This window comes from Marmota monax, unplaced genomic scaffold, assembly GCF_021218885.2.
Source record: "Marmota monax isolate L192 unplaced genomic scaffold, Marmota_monax_Labrador192_F-V1.1 WCK01_AAM20220418_F8-fsc00286, whole genome shotgun sequence".
Classification (NCBI taxonomy): domain Eukaryota; kingdom Metazoa; phylum Chordata; class Mammalia; order Rodentia; family Sciuridae; genus Marmota; species Marmota monax.
The window spans coordinates 1,359,004-1,377,299 of NW_026692342.1; the positions used below are offsets into that span (position 1 = coordinate 1,359,004).

The 18,296-nt window shown below is 41.4% G+C and overlaps 1 long non-coding RNA gene across 1 annotated transcript in view; it reads right to left on the reverse strand.

Annotated features, from left to right (window-relative positions):
* Positions 1–9,010: 9,010 nt before the first annotated feature.
* Positions 9,011–18,296, reverse strand: part of LOC124090907 (uncharacterized) — a 48,246-nt gene continuing 38,960 nt past the window's right edge. Inside the window, exon 2 of the long non-coding RNA XR_006851277.2 lies at positions 9,011–10,611. This is a non-coding gene — a long non-coding RNA (uncharacterized LOC124090907). The remainder of the gene's footprint in view (positions 10,612–18,296) is intronic.

Genomic DNA, 18,296 nt, shown 5'->3' on the forward strand with positions numbered 1-18,296 from the left:
TTTAGAGGCCCACAAGCCTCCCCCTTAACCCTTTAAAACTTCATTGTGAATTCCCTCAAAATAGGTTACCTTACCTGCCCACACCACAGACGTCGACTCCAGGAGATTCACCGTAATTTCATCTAACCTACATCTATATTCCCACATTGTCCGTGGCCCCTTTGAGTGCTTTGTTCTCCCTGTGAGCCCAGGATCACTACTGCATTCAGTTGTCCTGCAATGTCCTTACTCTGGAAGGGTTTTCCAGCTTCCCTTTGACTTTATAATATTGACATTTTTAATAACACTCAAGGCCACTTATTTTATGGAAAGCTCTTCCATTTGGGTTTTTCTGATGTTTCCTTGTGATTATACTCAAGTAGATTTTTAGGGGCCCTTATGTGAAAACCCAGAAGTTATGAACGCTTCTCATATTTCTTTCTTCTTTATTTTTAAATTCAGAATGAATTTTACACACTTTACCAAGCCCCCCAAGGCCCTGCGATATCTATCTTCGCAGTCTCCTCCCTACTCACCACTCTCTCTGCCTCAGGCCGCTTGCACCTGTGTCTCGGCTTCTCCCAGGACCTTTGCTTCTCTTGTTTCCTTACTTTATCCAGATCCATTTTGCCACAAACTGAGTGATAATCTCAGATTCCAACGCACAGCATTCTTTCATTTTTTGGAGCCCTCCCTTCTAGCCAGACCCCCGAAGTCTTCCTTTTCCTGCCTGTTGTCCCTAGAGACTGCAGTTGTGGTTAGAACTTTGCTCTTTGGAGTTAACCAGCTGTTCCAGGGTCCACGAGGACACGAGGACGGACAGAGTTCTTAGGTAAAGCACTGCTTGTTAGTTTAGGTGAGGGTGACATCTAGCGGTAGTGAGGACAGCCTTGTGCTCAAGGCCCTTGGTACTCCTAGAGATGTAAAGAGAAAGCCCAGAGATTCCGAGGTGGGATCTGAGGGATTTGGTGACGTGTGGCCACCGAGGGGTTAAGGGTAGCTGAAGGTTCCATCCTTGTTATGTGTGTGTGAGGGTGGAGAGAATAGAGGGCAGGCCTAACGTGAGAAAAATAAGAGGCATCTTCTTTTGTGAGAGAGTTTACGTGAGAATAAACCCATCTTTCAAGAGGCCAATTTATCACTCAAAAGGTATGAACATAAAGTTATTGTACGTTCTCACCAAGTGGGGGTGAGGATTCAAAAGTTAAGACCTCATTCATTGAGTGCTCAGTTGAGAAAGAAATTAATGAATTTTACTACCTGGCTTTAAAATGTAAGTATGCAAAATACTTAAATATTGCAAGTTTTAATTTTTTTTATATTTTTCTTTAATTTTTATTGTTGGTTGTCCAAAACATTACATAGTTCTTGACATATCATATTTCACACTTCGATTCAAGTGGGTTACGAACTCCCATTTTTACCCCGTATACAGATTGCAGCATCACATCGGTTACACATCCACTGTTTTACATATTGCCATACTAGTGTCTGTTGTATTCTGCTGCCTTTCCTATCCTCTACTATCCCCCCTCCCCTCCCCTCCCCTCCCCTCCCCTCCCCTCTTCTCTCTCTACCCCCTCTACTGTCATTCATTTCTCCCCCTTGTTTTTTTTCCCCTTTCCCCTCACTTCCTCTTGTATGTAATTTTGTATAACCCTGAGGGTCTCCTTCCATTTCCATGCAATTTCCCTTCTCTCTCCCTTTCCCTCCCACCTCTCATCCCTGTTTAATGTTAATCTTCTTCTCATGCTCTTCCTCCCAACTCTGTTCTTAGTTACTCTCCTTATATCAAAGAAAACATTTGGCATTTGTTTTTTAGGGATTGGCTGGCTTCACTTAGCATAATCTGTTCTAATGCCATCCATTTCCCTGCAAATTCTATGATTTTGTCATTTTTTAATGCAGAGTAATACTCCATTGTGTATAAATGCCACATTTTTTTTATCCATTTGTCTATTGAAGGGCATCTAGGTCTTGCTATTGTGAATTGTGCTGCTATGAACATCGATGTAGCAGTGTCCCTGTAGCATGCTCTTTTTAGGTCTTTAGGGAATAGACCGAGAAGGGGAATAGCTGGGTCAAATGGTGGTTCCATTCCCAGCTTTCCAAGAAATCTCCATATTGCTTTCCAAATTGGCTGCACCAATTTGCAGTCCCACCAACAATGTACAAGTGTACCCTTTTCCCCACATCCTCGCCAGCACTTGTTGTTTGACTTCATAATGGCTGCCAATCTTACTGGAGTGAGATGGTATCTTAGGGTGGTTTTGATTTGCATTTCTCTGACTGCTAGAGATGGTGAGCATTTTTTCATGTACTTATTGATTGATTGTATGTCCTCCTCTGAGAAGTGTCTGTTCAGGTCCTTGGCCCATTTGTTGATTGGGTTATTTGTTTTCTTATTGTTTAATTTTTTGAGTTCTTTGTATACTCTGGATATTAGGGCTCTATTTAAAATGGAAGAGAAAGGCCTTGTTTGTTGGTTTGGGTACTAGGGATTGAAAAACAGCCAGAGTGCTTACCCACTGAATTACATCCCCAGCCCTTTTTATTTTTTATTTTGAAGGGGTCTCAATAAATTGCTGAGGCTGGCCTTGAAATTGCAAACCTCCTGCCTCAGCCTCCTGAGTCACTAGGATTACAGGCAAGCACCACCAAACCGAGTGATTAAGGAATATTTTAATCATTATCACAAGCTTTAGCAATTTCCATCCCACTGAATAATGTATAAGAGTGCACTTTTCTTCACACACCAACAAACTGCATTATCAGGGGACTTTTTGTTACTGCTAATTTGATAGGTAAAATGTATGGTATTTTTATTTTGCATTTCTCTCATTGTGAGTGAGCTAATAACTTCAGTGTGTGTGTGTGTGTGTGTGTGTGTGTGTGTGTGTGTGTCTGTTGGGATTGACTCCAGGGCCTCCCACTCCCACATGCTGGGCAAGTGCTTTGCCACTGAGCTACAGCCCCAGCCCCTTCTTCTGATTTTCTTCTCTGTGAATTGTCACCTTATACTTGATCCATTTTCCCATGGAGTTATTGGTCTTTGAAAACTGATTTGTAGGAGCTTTTTATTTATTGGGTCAGTGAGCCCTTTGAGATGTGAGTTGCAACTTTTTTCCAGTGTGTCATTTCTCTTTTGACTTTGCTTTACGATGATTTTTGACATGCAACCTTTTCTTATTTGGGGGACTTGTTTGTTTTTGGTGCTGGGTATCCAGCTCAGGGTCTCACACATGTAGTAAGTCCTCTACCACTGAGCTGCATCCCCAGCCCTTATTTGGGTTTTAATTTTATACTTAGAAAGGTCTTCCCTTTTCTTGAGATTATTAAACTGTTGCATGTTTTTGTTATTTTGTTTTCGTTTTGCAGTTCTGGGGGTCAGATCTGGGGCTTCATGCATGCCAGGCAAGCACTGTACCTCTTAGCCACATCTCTATCCCCACATTGTTTTTTTTTATTATTCTTTTATGGTTAGTCTTTTAAATTTAATGTTTGATCAGCCTGGAATTTGGAGTGTTCTCACTCTTTTTTTTACTTTGCCAATGTGTCCCAACATCCCCCTTTTATAAAGTACCTTCCCTCAAGGATTTAAAATGCCACTCTTACTATATATTAAATTTCTTTGTACTTTTGGATGACTGCTTGTTTTTGTAACCAACTCACATGGATGTATAGAGATGAGAAGATCTTTAAAAAATGTCTAGTCTTATTTCTCCAGTTTGTGGTTGATGTGGCCCTTTCTGCAGGCAGGAGGATGGATCAGATGGCTCTGATACCAGGGCTTAGATAATTCTTTTTTTGTTTGTTTGTTTGGTACCGGACGCTTAACCACTGAGCCACATCCCCAGCCCTTTTTGTATTTTATTTAGAGACAGGGTCTTGCTGATTTGCTAAGTCTCTCACTAAGTTGCTGAGCCTGGCTTTGAACTTGCAATCTTCTTGCCTCAGCCTCCTGAGCTGCTGGGATCACAGGCATGCACCAACATGTCCAGCTTTAAATAACATTTACATTGACTACCAAGCAGATCACCTGGGACCATTACTAATGGCCAAGGCCTGCAGAGCTCATGCCTTAAAGCTAAGGAATTCATTGAAATAGCTGAACATTCTAGATGGACTATGGGGTGAGCTGCTGTTTTGTTGTTCATACACAGACCTTGGTAACTGTACGTTCCCTTGTGCAAAGAGATCAGAGTCCATGTAGATGCTTCATTCAGCTGAGGGGCATTTATTCATCCTTCAAGGCCAGCTACTGTAGGTCTAATTGTGACTTTCGAAAAGATCTGTTGAAATCCCAACCTTGCCAGTACTTATGAATGTGGCTGGACCAATTCTTATTATTACTTTAAAAAACCCTAGCCACAAATAATAAACTACTTTATATTGGCACAAAGAGGTCCTTGCTCTGCCCTGGTATGTTCCAGTTTGTGGAGCTTTGCCTTAGCAAAAGGGTCACCATGGGGTGGGGGTGGCGGGAGCAAGGAAGGCTCTGAAAGCAATTGCAGAAGTTTCTGAGAGCATCCTTCCTAGACCTGTCCTTAGTAAGGCCAGCTCTGGTGTGGTCAGGGCCATTTGTCATGTGTGCCCATGTGAAGAAGACATTTTTGCCTTCAATGTCTTCACAGAAGGTGAGGCTCAGGGATACAGAGAGCACCGTGGGATACTGTGACACTGTACTCAGAAGGTCTCTCCATCATGAGCAAGCTATTGGTGCTGCTCACCATATTAAGAAAAAATGAACTTTCTCTGTTGAATGTTTGGAAAAAATCAAAGGAAATGTGAAATTAAGGGATCAAAGAGTGTTTGGACAATAACATGAACAAAGCCACTCACTTTCCAAAAGCCGATTTAAAAACATTTTATCTAGAGAATCTCCTCAAAGTTTATAAATAGTGCCTCACTTTGTTCCAGCATCAACCTTGAACAAACACTTCCAGTTTTATAACTAAACTTCTGACACTGTGGCCAAATGGGTTGGAATGGAATCTCTGTTTTCATCTGGCTTATTGCTTTCCCTTCTGTGGCCACAGTCTTTGTCTGGGCCATGGGATTACTCCATCAATCAAATATTTATTGAGTAACCAGACAACCAATGCAAAACTGAGGCTCGGATCATATTGTATTCCGTACCGTTGGGCTGGGTCGATCTGTCTTGATTTTAGACATCTTTGTCTAAAATCACTAATGCTCATCTTTGCTTTGGAGTGTAGAGAAGACCCACTTGGTTTCAAAAATATAAACATATCGATGCACAGGCAAACTTGTGCTGTGACGTTTACAAAGGAAATATACCCTGGGTTGCTCCATTTTGGTACCTGTGTGTGAACACTCCTTTCCATTTTACCCCTTTTCTCTTTAATGTGTCAACAATGCCAATAACATTCACTTGAAATTGGAAGCTCTGAGAATTAAATTTCAGTCTCTTTAATGTTTTGGAGATACAGGAAGGTTAAGAATGTAGACTCTGCCAGCCCTGGAGACTGCAAGACCAACATACAGTATGTGGGGGAAGGTCCACACTTACTTGCAGTTTTATCAAGTGGGCGTCCTGGGAGTGGTTGGCACTGCTTACCAATACTGTCAATCCTCCTTTTGGAGACGTGATAAGATTTGGCTTCCCCATCAAGTTAGGATTGACAAAATGACAAGTTTTAGCCAATGAAATGTAAGCAGAAATAACGTGTCACCTTTGGACAGATTCACAATTTTTCATGTTCTCCTCCGCCTTCCATGGCAACTGGTGATGCTCCACCTGGTTGAGGTTCTGTCGTGTTGGGTCCTGGAATGAAGCTACCTTCACTGACCTGTACTGAACATGTAGCAAGAGAGAAAAACAATAATTTGTTCTAGGCTACTGAGATGTTGGGATGGTTTTTTCCCTGTAACATAACCACATATGTGATAAATAATACAGAAATTAGGATATTGAAATGAATTGCTGTCTTGATAAGGGCCATAAAGGAGGGAGGGGGCAGCAAGAGGCTGTGCCTGCAGGAATTTAGGATGCAGATTGTGTTCTGGATGAGCTCATGCCTCTAGGGGAGAAGATTGGGAGAGATGATTATTGTTAGTAGCATGTGCTGGTGGTTATTTTGGCAAGATGTTACAAGAAAGAGGTGAGTTTAGAAAGAAATGGATGCATTTTCAAGCAGGAATGTAAAAAAAAACAGAATTCAGGGACTGATAAGCCTGAAATAAGACTCAGTCCTAAACAGCAGCAACAGGGATCAATGAAAACTCGGTCGTGTATCAAGGGACAAATTCAGGGTGCCATCATCATATCAATTGTTAAAACCTGTATCAAGATGTCTCTGAGTAACAGTTCAGATAATGGTGTGGTGTTCAAAAGAAAAAGTACCCTTTCACCTAAACAAAATGGTTTAGGGAAAAGAGACTGAAAATGTAACTCCTCCTAAAGCCTCATATCTTCAGGGAATCGAAATTAAATTGAGAGAGACCTGGGAACAAGAAAGAAAAGCAACATAAATATGTGAATCATGCCTCAAAAGGAACTGTGGCTATTGGCTGATTAGAATAAAACACAAAAGAAGCTCTGTTTTTGACAGAGTTGTATTGACAAAAGAAATGTCCATCAATTGGGACAGACAGAGGGTAATGGTTGAAAATGTAAATTACTTGGGGACTCCAATCACAAGAGCAGGAAGTGGATTGAGAAAGATGCCTGTCCCAGAGAAGGACACATTTTACAGCTCTTGTCTTAGTCCATTCGGTTGTTATAGCAAAATGCCATTAACTATAAGAGCAACAGAAATCTATTTCATATAGTTGCAGAAGCTATAGTTTCTAACAGGTTCAGTATGCAGTAGTGGCCTGTTTCCTGTACTTACATGATGTCTTCTAGATGCATCTGCTGATGGTGCATGAGCTCTCTGGAACCTTCCTTCTCAGGGCACTAATTCCATTCACAAGTGCTCTACCTTCACATCCTAACCACCTCCCAAAGGCTTTGCCCCTCATGCCATCACCTTAAGGGTCAGGATTTCAACATAGGAATCTGGACTATCATTGGTCAGTATTAGCTAGGTTAGACTGAAGTAACAAACAACCCCAACCTCTTAGGGGCTTATAACATGAAAAGCTTATTTCTTATTTCCATATGTCCATCTTGGGTGGGCAAGGTTTCCAGTCTACATTGTCCTCACTTAGGGACCTAGACTGGTATAAACTCCATCTTCTAGAACAACAGTGGTTGCCAAAGTTCTGAGAAAAGGAGCATAGCAAATGAACCATTCAGACCATAGCATCCATTTGAAAAGCAGCTCCAGAGAATAGTGAGAGGCTTGTCCAGGTGCTGGGCCAGGCTTCAGGAGGGTGCCTGGATAAGAAAGCCTTTGTTAGGGCAGGATTGAGACCCAAGCAAGGAACTTTTCCTATCTTCAAGTAGGAGACTGTGGAATATCTGCTGTGTTGGATTTAGAATTGCTACAGACCAGTGAGGACAATGTAGACTGGAAACCCTGCCCACCCAAGAGGGACGTGTGGAAATAAGAAATAAGTTTTTGGGGGGCTGGAGTGGTGGCTCAGTGGTAAAGCGTCTGCCTATCATATGTGAGGCACTGGGTTCGTTTCTCAGCACCACATATAAATAAATAAAAAAGAAGTCCATTGACAACTAAAAATTATTAAAAAAAAAAAGAAAGAAAGAAACTTTTCATGCTTTAAGCCCCTAAGAGGTTGGGGTTGTTTATTACTACTGCAGTCTAACCTAGCTAATACTGACTAATGATGGTGAAATGTTTAAACGGGATATTAAAAGATTTTCCTCATGCATAAAAACAATGTCTTCTAATAGTTAAATTTGCCCTACTGAATACTTCCACCAGTATTTTCCACATATTTCTGTTAAAAGTTTAGTAAACAGTGGCTCAGTGGTACAGCACTTGCCTCACACATGTGAGGTACTGGGTTCGATCATCAGCACCACGTAAAAATAAATAAATAAATATATCGTGTCCATCTACAACTAAAAAAATATTTTAAAAAAAGTTTAGTAAACAAATTAGCTGGTATTTTAAATCTCCTCCTCACAAAGATGCATAGATTTCATTAAATATAAGGTGTCCCCAAATCGTATTCTATCAGGTAATATGATTTTCATTACTTTCTGACACTTGTGTTATGCCAGAATTCAATCATATTTTCACTTTTATTTGTCTAAAACTAATCTGTTTAAAAATAACACACAATATTTTTAAGGATAAGACAAACTCATTTATTTTAAAAATATTTGCAAGGAGAAAAGAGCTGTCTTTAACCATTTGGTACAAATTAAATCACTGCTGTTGAGCACTACATCTTCTCCTGGCACTGGGTTATGAAGTTGTCATTGCATGATAAAAGCAAGCGTACAAATTTATCTAGGGACAAAGTCTTTTTCAGACCCTTTAAAGGTGGGTAACATGGTACATGTTGTCTACAACTATGATTTTGCACAAGATAAGAAAATATTCTTCAAGCTGATGATTTATTTCTCTTCTCCATGGTTTAAGGACATTGCATTAATCTTAATCCTATGCAAGTTAGTCTGTGGGGAGTTAAGATAATAGAGTGCAGGTTTATTCCTTTCTGATGATCTAATTTACTTCAGGGATAGGGCTTACAGAAACTAGAGAAATGGAGAGATGATATATTTCCTCTAAATCTCAAATATTTTAAGCAAACTTCTGGCAAATGCTGAACTGTAGTTGGTTTGCAACTGGATCCTTTGACAAATGGTCAAAGTGGACATCTTTGTTGTCTTCTCTTCCTTTGTTAACCTTGTCCCTCCTTCTTAGGTTGAAGTCCTAACCTCCAATGTGCTGGCGCAGTCTTCCCCCCTGTGCAGTTTCACTACCTGCGTCTTCATGGCTCCATGATCCTCCTTGCCTGATGCTATGTCACAACACCTGCGCCCCTCACCTCACTTCATCTCGTCACCTAGGCACTGCATGATCTCGCATCATTACAGGAAGAAGGGTGAGCACGGTACAATAACATATTTTAAGAGAGGAGAAACACATAATTTACATTACAATATAGTATTACTTTATTATTAGTTATTGTTAATCTCTTACTCTGCCTAATTTATAAATTAAATTTTTATTATAGATATCTATGTATTGGAAAAACAGAATATGCATATAGTTCAGTACTGTCCTTGGATTTAGGTACCAATTGGAGGTCTTAGAATATATCCCTCATGGATGAGGGGTGCTACCATATTTGGAGGTGGGCGATTAGGCATAGATGAGGTCATGAGGTTGGGATTCCCAAGATGGGGTTAGTCTGTCTGTGTATCTTTCTCTCTCTCTCTCTCTCTCTCTCTCTCTCTCTCTCTCTCTCTCTCCTCTCTCTCTCTTTTTCTGCCATGTGAGGACACAGTGAGAAGGTGGCCATCTGGATAGCGGGAAGAGAAACCCCCACCAGGAACTGAACATGCCAAAACGTTGGTCCTGCATATCCCAGACTTCAGAACTATGAGAAGTGGCTATCTGTTGTTTATGTCACTGAGTCCATGGGATTTTGTTATAGTCTCCCAAGCTGACTAGGATACCGACCACCAAAATTATTACCTTTCCAGGTCCAGCTAAAATACTAATCCTTTACAGAACATTTGGTAGAGGCAACAATTACGGTGTATATTTTTAACTAGAAGACAGCAATAGCTAGGTTCCCGTGTGCTAGGCACTGAATTGGGCGCTATCTCCTTTCATTCTCATTGTAAGCTTGTGTCTTGGAGCTGTTTCTATCTGCAGTAGGCATCCTCCAGCCTAGAATTCCACAATTACAGAAATGTTCCGTTGTGGCCTTCGCATCCAACATGCCTGGGTTTGGTTTCCTAGCTTCAACACTCACTAGATGAGTCGTGTGATTTCAAGCAAATTCTTTGACTTCCAAGTGCTGGGATATTCATTCCTTCATCAACAGCTCAGGACGCCCCAAGCCCTGAGCTTCCCTCCTTCATTAAATCCCAGGTCGTCAGTTTTTGGCTTCCTCTTTTGCTTTGGTGGAGCACAGTCTCTCCACGCTTTCCAACAGAAAGCATGAGCCAGAAGGCTGTGCTAATGAGACCTCCCATTGTCTGAAATGTGATTTATTCGACTGTGTCTTCAAGGGGTGCCTGGCGCCTTCCTTCTTGAGCTCTTCTGGGGTTCATCCTTGTTAATCAACATGTTCTGGGTTTTTCCCATTGCCAGCCTGGGTTCAAGGTTTCTTTAGTTGGTCAAACTAGTTTCTACTTTCCGTCTTCTGAGGTTGTGTAGTTGTCCTCTCTCCATGGTGGATTTGTCCTTGATCGTTCATACTTTTTTTTTTTAATCCTTTTATTGTAACGTAATTTTATTGGATTTTTAGGAAGAACACAGGTATCCTTAGTATTGAGAGTATTCAATGTGCTACAGTTCAGGAGAGTGGGACTATTGCTATTTCGGTGGGAAGATTTCAGAGGGTAGCTACAGCTCTAGTCCATACAGACCATCGGTTGTACCTCTTTTACTTAAAGGTCAGAATATGGAGGAAGGAGTTGGGGTGAGGAGTTAATGGTTTCCATTTGGGGCAAGTTGATGTTGAAATTCCTAAGGGACATTTGAAGGCAGACTTCTTGGATCCTTTGGATGGAAGAGCCTGGAATTTAAGAGATAATTCTGGGTTAGATAAGGATAAACAGACGTCATCAGTAGGGAAGAGACAGTGAGAAGAGTGTGTGAGGAGACCCAGGAACTGAGGACCGGATGCCTCTAAGCCTCCTGTGAAAGGGAGTGACCTGTAAAGGAGATGAGATTATTCCCCAGGGCTCTGTTTTGTTTCACTACTCTCCGATAGCTGGGATAAAAAAAAACAAAAAAAAAAAAAAACCAAAAACCATAAACCAAAAAACAATATGTTTTGAAGCAGAGTTCCAAACTCTTCTTTATTTTTAAAATAAACTTTATTTATTTAGGAGCAATTTTAGGTTCACTGCAAAACTGAGCAGAAAGTGCAGAGAGCTCCCCTATTCCCCTGGCCTCCCACATACACAGCCTTTCCTCACCATCCATGTCCCCCCAGAGGGGTGCATTTGTTACAGTCCATGAGCCAACACAAATACCTCATTCTCACTCTAAGTCCATGGTTCACCCCAAGTCCTTGGTTCACATGAGGCCTCACCCTTGGTAATGTCCATTACATGGGTTTTTTCAAACGTGTATCCAGCATTATAGTGTCATACGGAATAGTTCCACTGTTCTAAAACTCCTGAATGTTCAATTCTCCTTTTTTAGGGAGTTATGCAACTTACTCTTCTCTCTAACACTGCTTTCTGAGTTTTAGCATACATGACAGCAAAACCGTGAGATATTGGGGATAAGCACATGCTAAGAGGGAGGGAGGAGTGCTGTGGAAACTGGATCACCTTAAAAGGTCTACTTGGTTCATAGGATGTCACCCAAACCCGCCTTCCTCTTTAAATGCCTGCCAATAGCCGACGGGCTAGACCCAGTGACCTTGCCACAAAAGGGGCTCTTTGCTGTCTTGTGAGCCAGTGAACCCTGACAGGGTACCAACCACCCCAGCAACCCCCAGCAAGACAGAGCCTCAGAGTTACCAGACAGAGTCACTCACGCACTTACTGCCTTCAAATATAGTGTATGTAATGTCTCTCGAGAGAGAGAGAGAGAAAGAAGTTCACCCCTTAAAGGGGAGACCTTGCCTCAGACCCTCAGAACAGAGCTGGGAATGACTGCCTGTGGCCTGGCAGTCATGCAAGGCATTAGAGCCATGTAACCAACTACTGATAATGACAGCTTCTTTGACAGGGTCTGCATTTTTCTCAAGAAAGAGCTTTGAATCTGCATAGGTACATGGGCAGGGATTTGCTTAAGAGGGTGTGGATCTGGGTCATGAAAAAATGGAGACAAGTTTGATCTGAAAATATTCAGGGCAAGTGTTATCAGCTAGCCACCCCAACAATGAACAGATCTTGCAGATTATCTTATTTTTGAGTGAAAGTGCTAGAAACACATCCTATATTTCTGCTACAGCAATGGTTTTCCATCTTGACTGCTCATAAGAATCATAGGGAAACTTCTAAAAACAGTGAGTAGAATTTGATTTAATTGGGCTGAGTGGCCCAGCACGTGTCCATCTTAATAGCTCCCTCCTGTGATTGTACCTGCAGCCAGGGCAAGACCTACTGTAGGAACTAGCTGCTGCTGACTCTTAGCAGCTCAAGGAGGTGGCCTGTGGAATGGAGTTTGTGGTCAGTTCAGACATCAGTTCAGCTCCAGTGACAAAAGTGATCCAACAACAAAGGCCATAGTAATGTGATTTTTGTTGAATGAATGTTAAGTAAACAAATCTCACGTCACAGATAAGGAGCAGGAAAGGGCTCTCAATCAGACAGATGAGCCCAGAGGCAGAAGCAGGGTCTGTAATTGGGTCAAGTGGTCCAGTGGAGACCACTTGGAGACTCGGTGCTTTTTCTCTTTGACACAGTGCATTCCATACCAAATCCCACAGGTCCCCTCATCTGTTGGGCTTCAAAGACCTGTACCATGTTACCCCTGCCCGGAACACGAAAGGGGCCTCAGCATCTGGGGGTCCTTGGGTGTGTCTTAGGGGATTATTTCACGGAGAGCTGGCTGGGAAAAGGAAAGGATGGAGGGAAGGACCAGGATTTGGGGGCCTCAGCCCTGTTTCAATCAGAGACATTTCAGTTTTATCCGTTTTATATTTTGGTATAAATATTTTTTGAAGGAAAATGTTTAATGCTAATAAACTAAACAATTTAAAAAGTAATGGTTTAGTCCAATAAATCCCCAGCTATTAAAATAAAGAAAACAAGGCCAAGAAGTTAAAAGATATATCCAAGACCTACATAGGTGATGGCCCAGGTAAAAACAGCCTCTGTCTCATCAGTTATAACCACTGACCACATAGTAACTTGAACTTCCAGAACAATGTTAGGTAACAATGATATTGCACAGCCTGTATTACTTCCAATTTTATTAAAAACACGTACGTGGACTGTGGATGTAGCTCTGGGGCAGAGTGCTGGCCTAGCATGCACAAAGCCCTGGAGGAAAAACCCAACCAAACAAAAAACTAAGAGGTAGCTACAATGCTGGAGTGTTAAGCCTGTTTGTTGGTGAGAAGGGTCTTTTTAGTGATGTTAAGGAAAAATATTGGTTACAGGGAAGTCTACATGAATTAGAATCTTTTAAGCATACAAAAAGAATCATAGTCTTTATCTTATCTCTGCTATAGGTAAGAAATATTAGGATCCCCAACTGTGAATCCGCCTTGTATTCATAGGTAAATATTTCTTGTTTATGGTGACTCATTCTTTTAATGTATCCTTTTTGTTTGAATTTTTATTTCAAAATAATTTTAGGTTGAAAAGAAGTTATAAAGAAAACATGAGGTGATTCCAAGTTCCTTTCATTCAGTTTGTCCCAGTGGTTACCTCTTAAGTAACTATGGTACCTCAAATCAGAAATTAGCATAGTGTGGGGGTAGGTAATTGTTTCTTTTTTTTTACTTTGCTACTGTTTTTATGGAGATCTTTGTTTTGTTTTTGCTGTGGTGTAACATACATAACAACAAAAAAAAAATCATCACTTTAACCTTTTTAAATTGTGCAATTCTGTGGCATTAAGTATATTCACAACCTTGTATAACCATCACCACTAACCATTTCCAGAATTTTTTCATCATTCCAAACAGAATCTTTGTACCCATAAATTACACCCCCTTCCTTCCCCCATTCCCCTCCCTCCCCTCCATCCCCCCCCAGCCACTATTGTATTTAGGGCTTCTATGAATTTTCCTTTCTAGATCTTTAATGGACTCCTGACTTCAATTTACAGCTTTGCATGAATGTTCTTCTTTGTATAATTTTAGAATTGTAGTGTTTTGACAGATAGTGGTAGTTTCAAAAATGGAACTTGGTAGTCTCCCATCGTGTGTGTGTGTGTGTGTGTGTGTATGTGTGTGTGTGCGAGAAAGAGAGAGAGAGAGAGAGGAGGGAGAGAGAGAGAGAGATTTGAATAATGTATATTACACTGGAATTGGCTGTTGTTTGAAATTTCAAAATAAACTCCATGGAAATATCATCTGGCCTAAAGGCATTTAAGTATTTAAGATTTATCATGCATAATCCACACTTCGGCTGTCTTGTCCTTGGTGTTCAGGATGAGTGACCTTAGGCAGAAGGGTGCACAGGGAGAACCACAGAAACATTAGCACATCAGGGTGGGTAGAGACCTTGGAGACCTCCCAGTCTCATCTCTTCATTTACAGACAAGGACCCTATCTTCCAGAGAGGACAAGGGAAATCTTTCCCAAAACTGAGCCAAGACAAACACCCAACACTCCAGACTCCCCTCCAACAGAGGCTGCACCATTTGAATTCCCATCTTTCTTGGAGATGACTCAATGTAATCTGACTGATGCAAAGGGAAGATGGTGTTGGAGCTTTTTCCAAAATGTTATTATAGACTTGCAGTTGTTTCCTCCTAAGAACTGTTCTCTAAGGGCTCAAGACTTCTTGAATTCTCCTTCCCTGGTTGGGAGGGATGTTGGAGGCTAGCCAGCATCAGAGCTGGTAGAGGGGGTGTCTGTGATCCAGATCTTGTGAGGAAGCTGAGGTCCACTGGGGAACACCTTCCATGCCAGGGCTGCATGTCTAGGGTCACATAAGTAAGAAAGGACAGAGGCTGCCACTGAAGGCAGGGTAGTGTAAACAGAAATAAATGAGTAGTGAGAGAGACCTAGAGCAATCCAGAGAAACGGGACAATTTGTCTCTGATGGCTTTTAGGAATGTCACATTGTGGTCCACAGGAGCCAACAAAAAGAAAAAAAGAAACACAATCACCTGATCATTTTTTAGGATGAAAACTGGGGCAAGGTCACACTGAGGGTGTGACATGAGTGCCCTCCCCTTCTCAGTAGTTGATGTGGATTGGTTGGAAGCCTAGGCTGTTTGCAGCAAGGACCTTGCAGTTCACGGCCTTGAGTTCCTGGTGCAGCAGATTCCAAGTATCTTTGAAACTGAACAATTCATTCTCTTGAGAAAAGTGCCAGTCTTATGTTAATAACCTCATCATGCAGATTAGAACAGGTAAGGGCACAACCAGTAAGAGGCAAAGCCAGGATTAGAATCTGGATTTGCAAAACCATTTCAATGAAAAGAAAAATAAAATAAGAGGAAAGTAGAAAATAAAGTAGATAAACACAACTTGAAATTCCAAAGTAGAAAGTTTGAAAGAGTATGGCCCGCCAAGGCCCGCCCCTCAGAGACCTATAAGCTTGCTAGTAGCAGGTGGGTGAGCTGGCAGCCATAGACTGGATTTCCTGATGGGCAGGAGTTGAGTGAGAGACGGGACCTCTGACATTTTGGCCAGAGAGCTACAGACTGTGAGTTCCCAGATCCAAGAGTGGAGACCGCCTTGGAAGAGGGGCCGGGCTGTGCTGGGGGAGTCGCTTTCAGCTAATTTCTCCCAGTGAACAAAATCCAGAGACAATAAGCAGTTTTCCTACCCCACTGATATTATCTCAGATACATATAATGCACCATTTGTTGTTTGACCAGAGGCCTTCATTCTTTCAGATTGTTAAGATCCCAATAAATCAACAGGGAATAACATGCATGCAGCACCTGAAAGTACTTTTTAAGAAACAGACCATGTGTTTCCTGGAGCGAGAGGTCAAGAGACCCTCCCCTCATCCAGAACCTCCCTGCATCATGTCCCAAAGAGGGAGAAGTTCACAGTGTTGGCTGCATAGTAGTCACCCCAGATTTCACAGCAGCTAGAGATGCCGAGGACCAACCACAAGACAATTAAATCAGAGCTTCAGGGAGTGAGGTCCCTGGATTCCTGATATTTTGAAAGCTCCCCAAGTGATCCTAATAAGCAGCAAGGCTGGGAACCACCAGACTGGGGCTGAGCTAGCAGTCTGCAGAGCCTTGGCTCTGTGCTTTTGCTGGGAAATGTAGAGTGGAGTAGCTGGAACTGAGGGGGCCACTCTCTGTCCCGGGAACTGTCGTGCATTTGACATGTCCACACCCATGAACAGGGGTCTGCAGGAGCAGAGGGGCCGGGGCATGAGCCCAGAGCTCCTTTGCACAGCCTTGGGGAGAGCTCAGAGAGGCCCCAGCAGAGATGCATGAAGCATCAGGTATATCTTGCATGCCAGGTGCCTGCTCTCTGTAGTGGATGGAAGGGAGCTGCAGAAAGGCACAAACTAAGCAAGTGACTTATTTCCCCCTTCCTTGGAAGATATGGATTCACTCATTTCTGCCCATCTACATTTATCATTATTGGGCACTTCCAAAACAGGCAAAAGAGGAATGTCACATTCCCTTTGCATAGACTTGGGAGCAAATATAAAACTGCTTAGCTTTACAAAGGAAGTAACAGACTGTCCCCAGGGTAATGGTGTGAAGAGGAGACATTGTATTTAAATATAAACAAAGAGTAGATAGCAAAGGATAGTTTATTTAACTGACCCTGCACTCTTTACCAGGGATCATTAGTACCTTGATTGTTTACTAGTTTCATAAAATAATTTGTGCTTTTCTTTATCACTTGTCCTTAAGGAAATGTTCTTTCTAGCCCTTTTATGACCCTTCAGGAGGACAGAAAGTTATGAGACTATAATTTTCCAGAATGTGTTCCAATAGATGTTATGGGAAAAATGAGAGAGAAAGAGAGAGAGAAAATCTCTGTGGTGAAATACATTTGGAAACAATGGACTAAACAAATGTAAACAGGTTTCTTTGCTATTGAACTTCTCAAATCTTCAGTATGCCATGCATATTACAAACCTCCACAGGTGGCATATAGCATGAAGAGCTTCCCAAACTTATTTTTCTAAAAAAAAAAAGAAAGAAAAAGAAAAAAATGGGACCAACTTCTAAGACAAGGAGGCTGAATGTCAGCAGAACATACTTTAAGAAAATCAAAATTAGTCTAAAAGAAGTCACAAAGACCTATTAATTTAGTTGTTGAATATTTGTGAGCTTGAGTATGTTGACAGGCTTCAGCTGTAATATATTTAAATCTGGTATATTAAGGAATGTGTTGATTTCAAAACATAGTAGAAGATCAGCACACATTGCCAGTACATAAATGTCTGTTTGGCTAGTAAAGACGTAGAAGATGCATTGGTCTAAACCATTTTAAGTGTTCCTGGGAGTATGGTTAAGCTGCATTATTGCTTTAAACTTAAGAAAAAGATTTAAGACAAGAAATCCAATAAATTGCTTGACCTGGACCTCAAAAGTCCATAAAGGGATTTAAGGAGCAATACCATCAAAAATTGAAGGAACATTTTCTGTATTAAGAGAATAATCAATGCTTGAGGCCCTGCTCTCTCCCAGCACCAGGGGGAAAAAAAATCATGTGGGACCCAAATCCAGTCCTTAAAGATTGTGAAAGATAGAATGCATTCATTATGGTTCTCCAAAAAAACAGAACCATGTGTGTGTTTGTGTGTGTGTGTGTGTGTGTGTGTAGAGAAAGATAGATCCTGACAAGTCCAAATTCTGCAGGCTATGAGATCCAAAGAAGAGCTGTGGAAAAATTACCTGTTCTTTAGGGGAAATCAGTCTTTTCAGAACTTCAACTGATGAGGCCCAACCACATTATAATCAGCATTACTCCAAACCCACACATGTAAATGTTAATCTAATCTAAAAAATACCTTCACAGGAATAGACAGACTAGTATTTGACTAAATGTTTTGGTATTGTGGCCTAGACAAGTTGACACATAAATTGACCATCACAATGACTGATCTACAAACTGCCAACATTATGTAAGCTTAAAAATCCTTAGGGTCCCCAGTATGAAGTTATCTGTATCAACTGCATATTGGGATGCTGGAATCTCTTTAAAACTAATAACAAGTCCGTCAGTGAAGATATTCTGTGACTCAGCCAACTATTTTGTTGGAATCCTTCGTACCAGGGGTTGACAAAGTATGGCCTGTGGCCAACTCTGGCCCTGTTTTTGTATGGCCTATGAGACAATAATGATTCTCACATTTTTTCAATGGTTGAGGGGAAAAAAAATCAACAGTTGAATAAGATTTCATGACCCATGAAAATGATATAAGGTTCAAGTTTTGATGTCTATCAAAACGGTTTCATTGTGACTCAGGCAGCCAGGCTGGTTCATTTATGATTTGCCTGAGGCTGTTTTGGACCATACTGGCAGAACTGAGTGGTTGCAACAAAGATCATATGGCTCCCAATGCCTAAAATATTTACCATTTGACTCTTCGTGGAAAATGTTAGCTGACTCCTGATTTAAATAAAACAACTGAT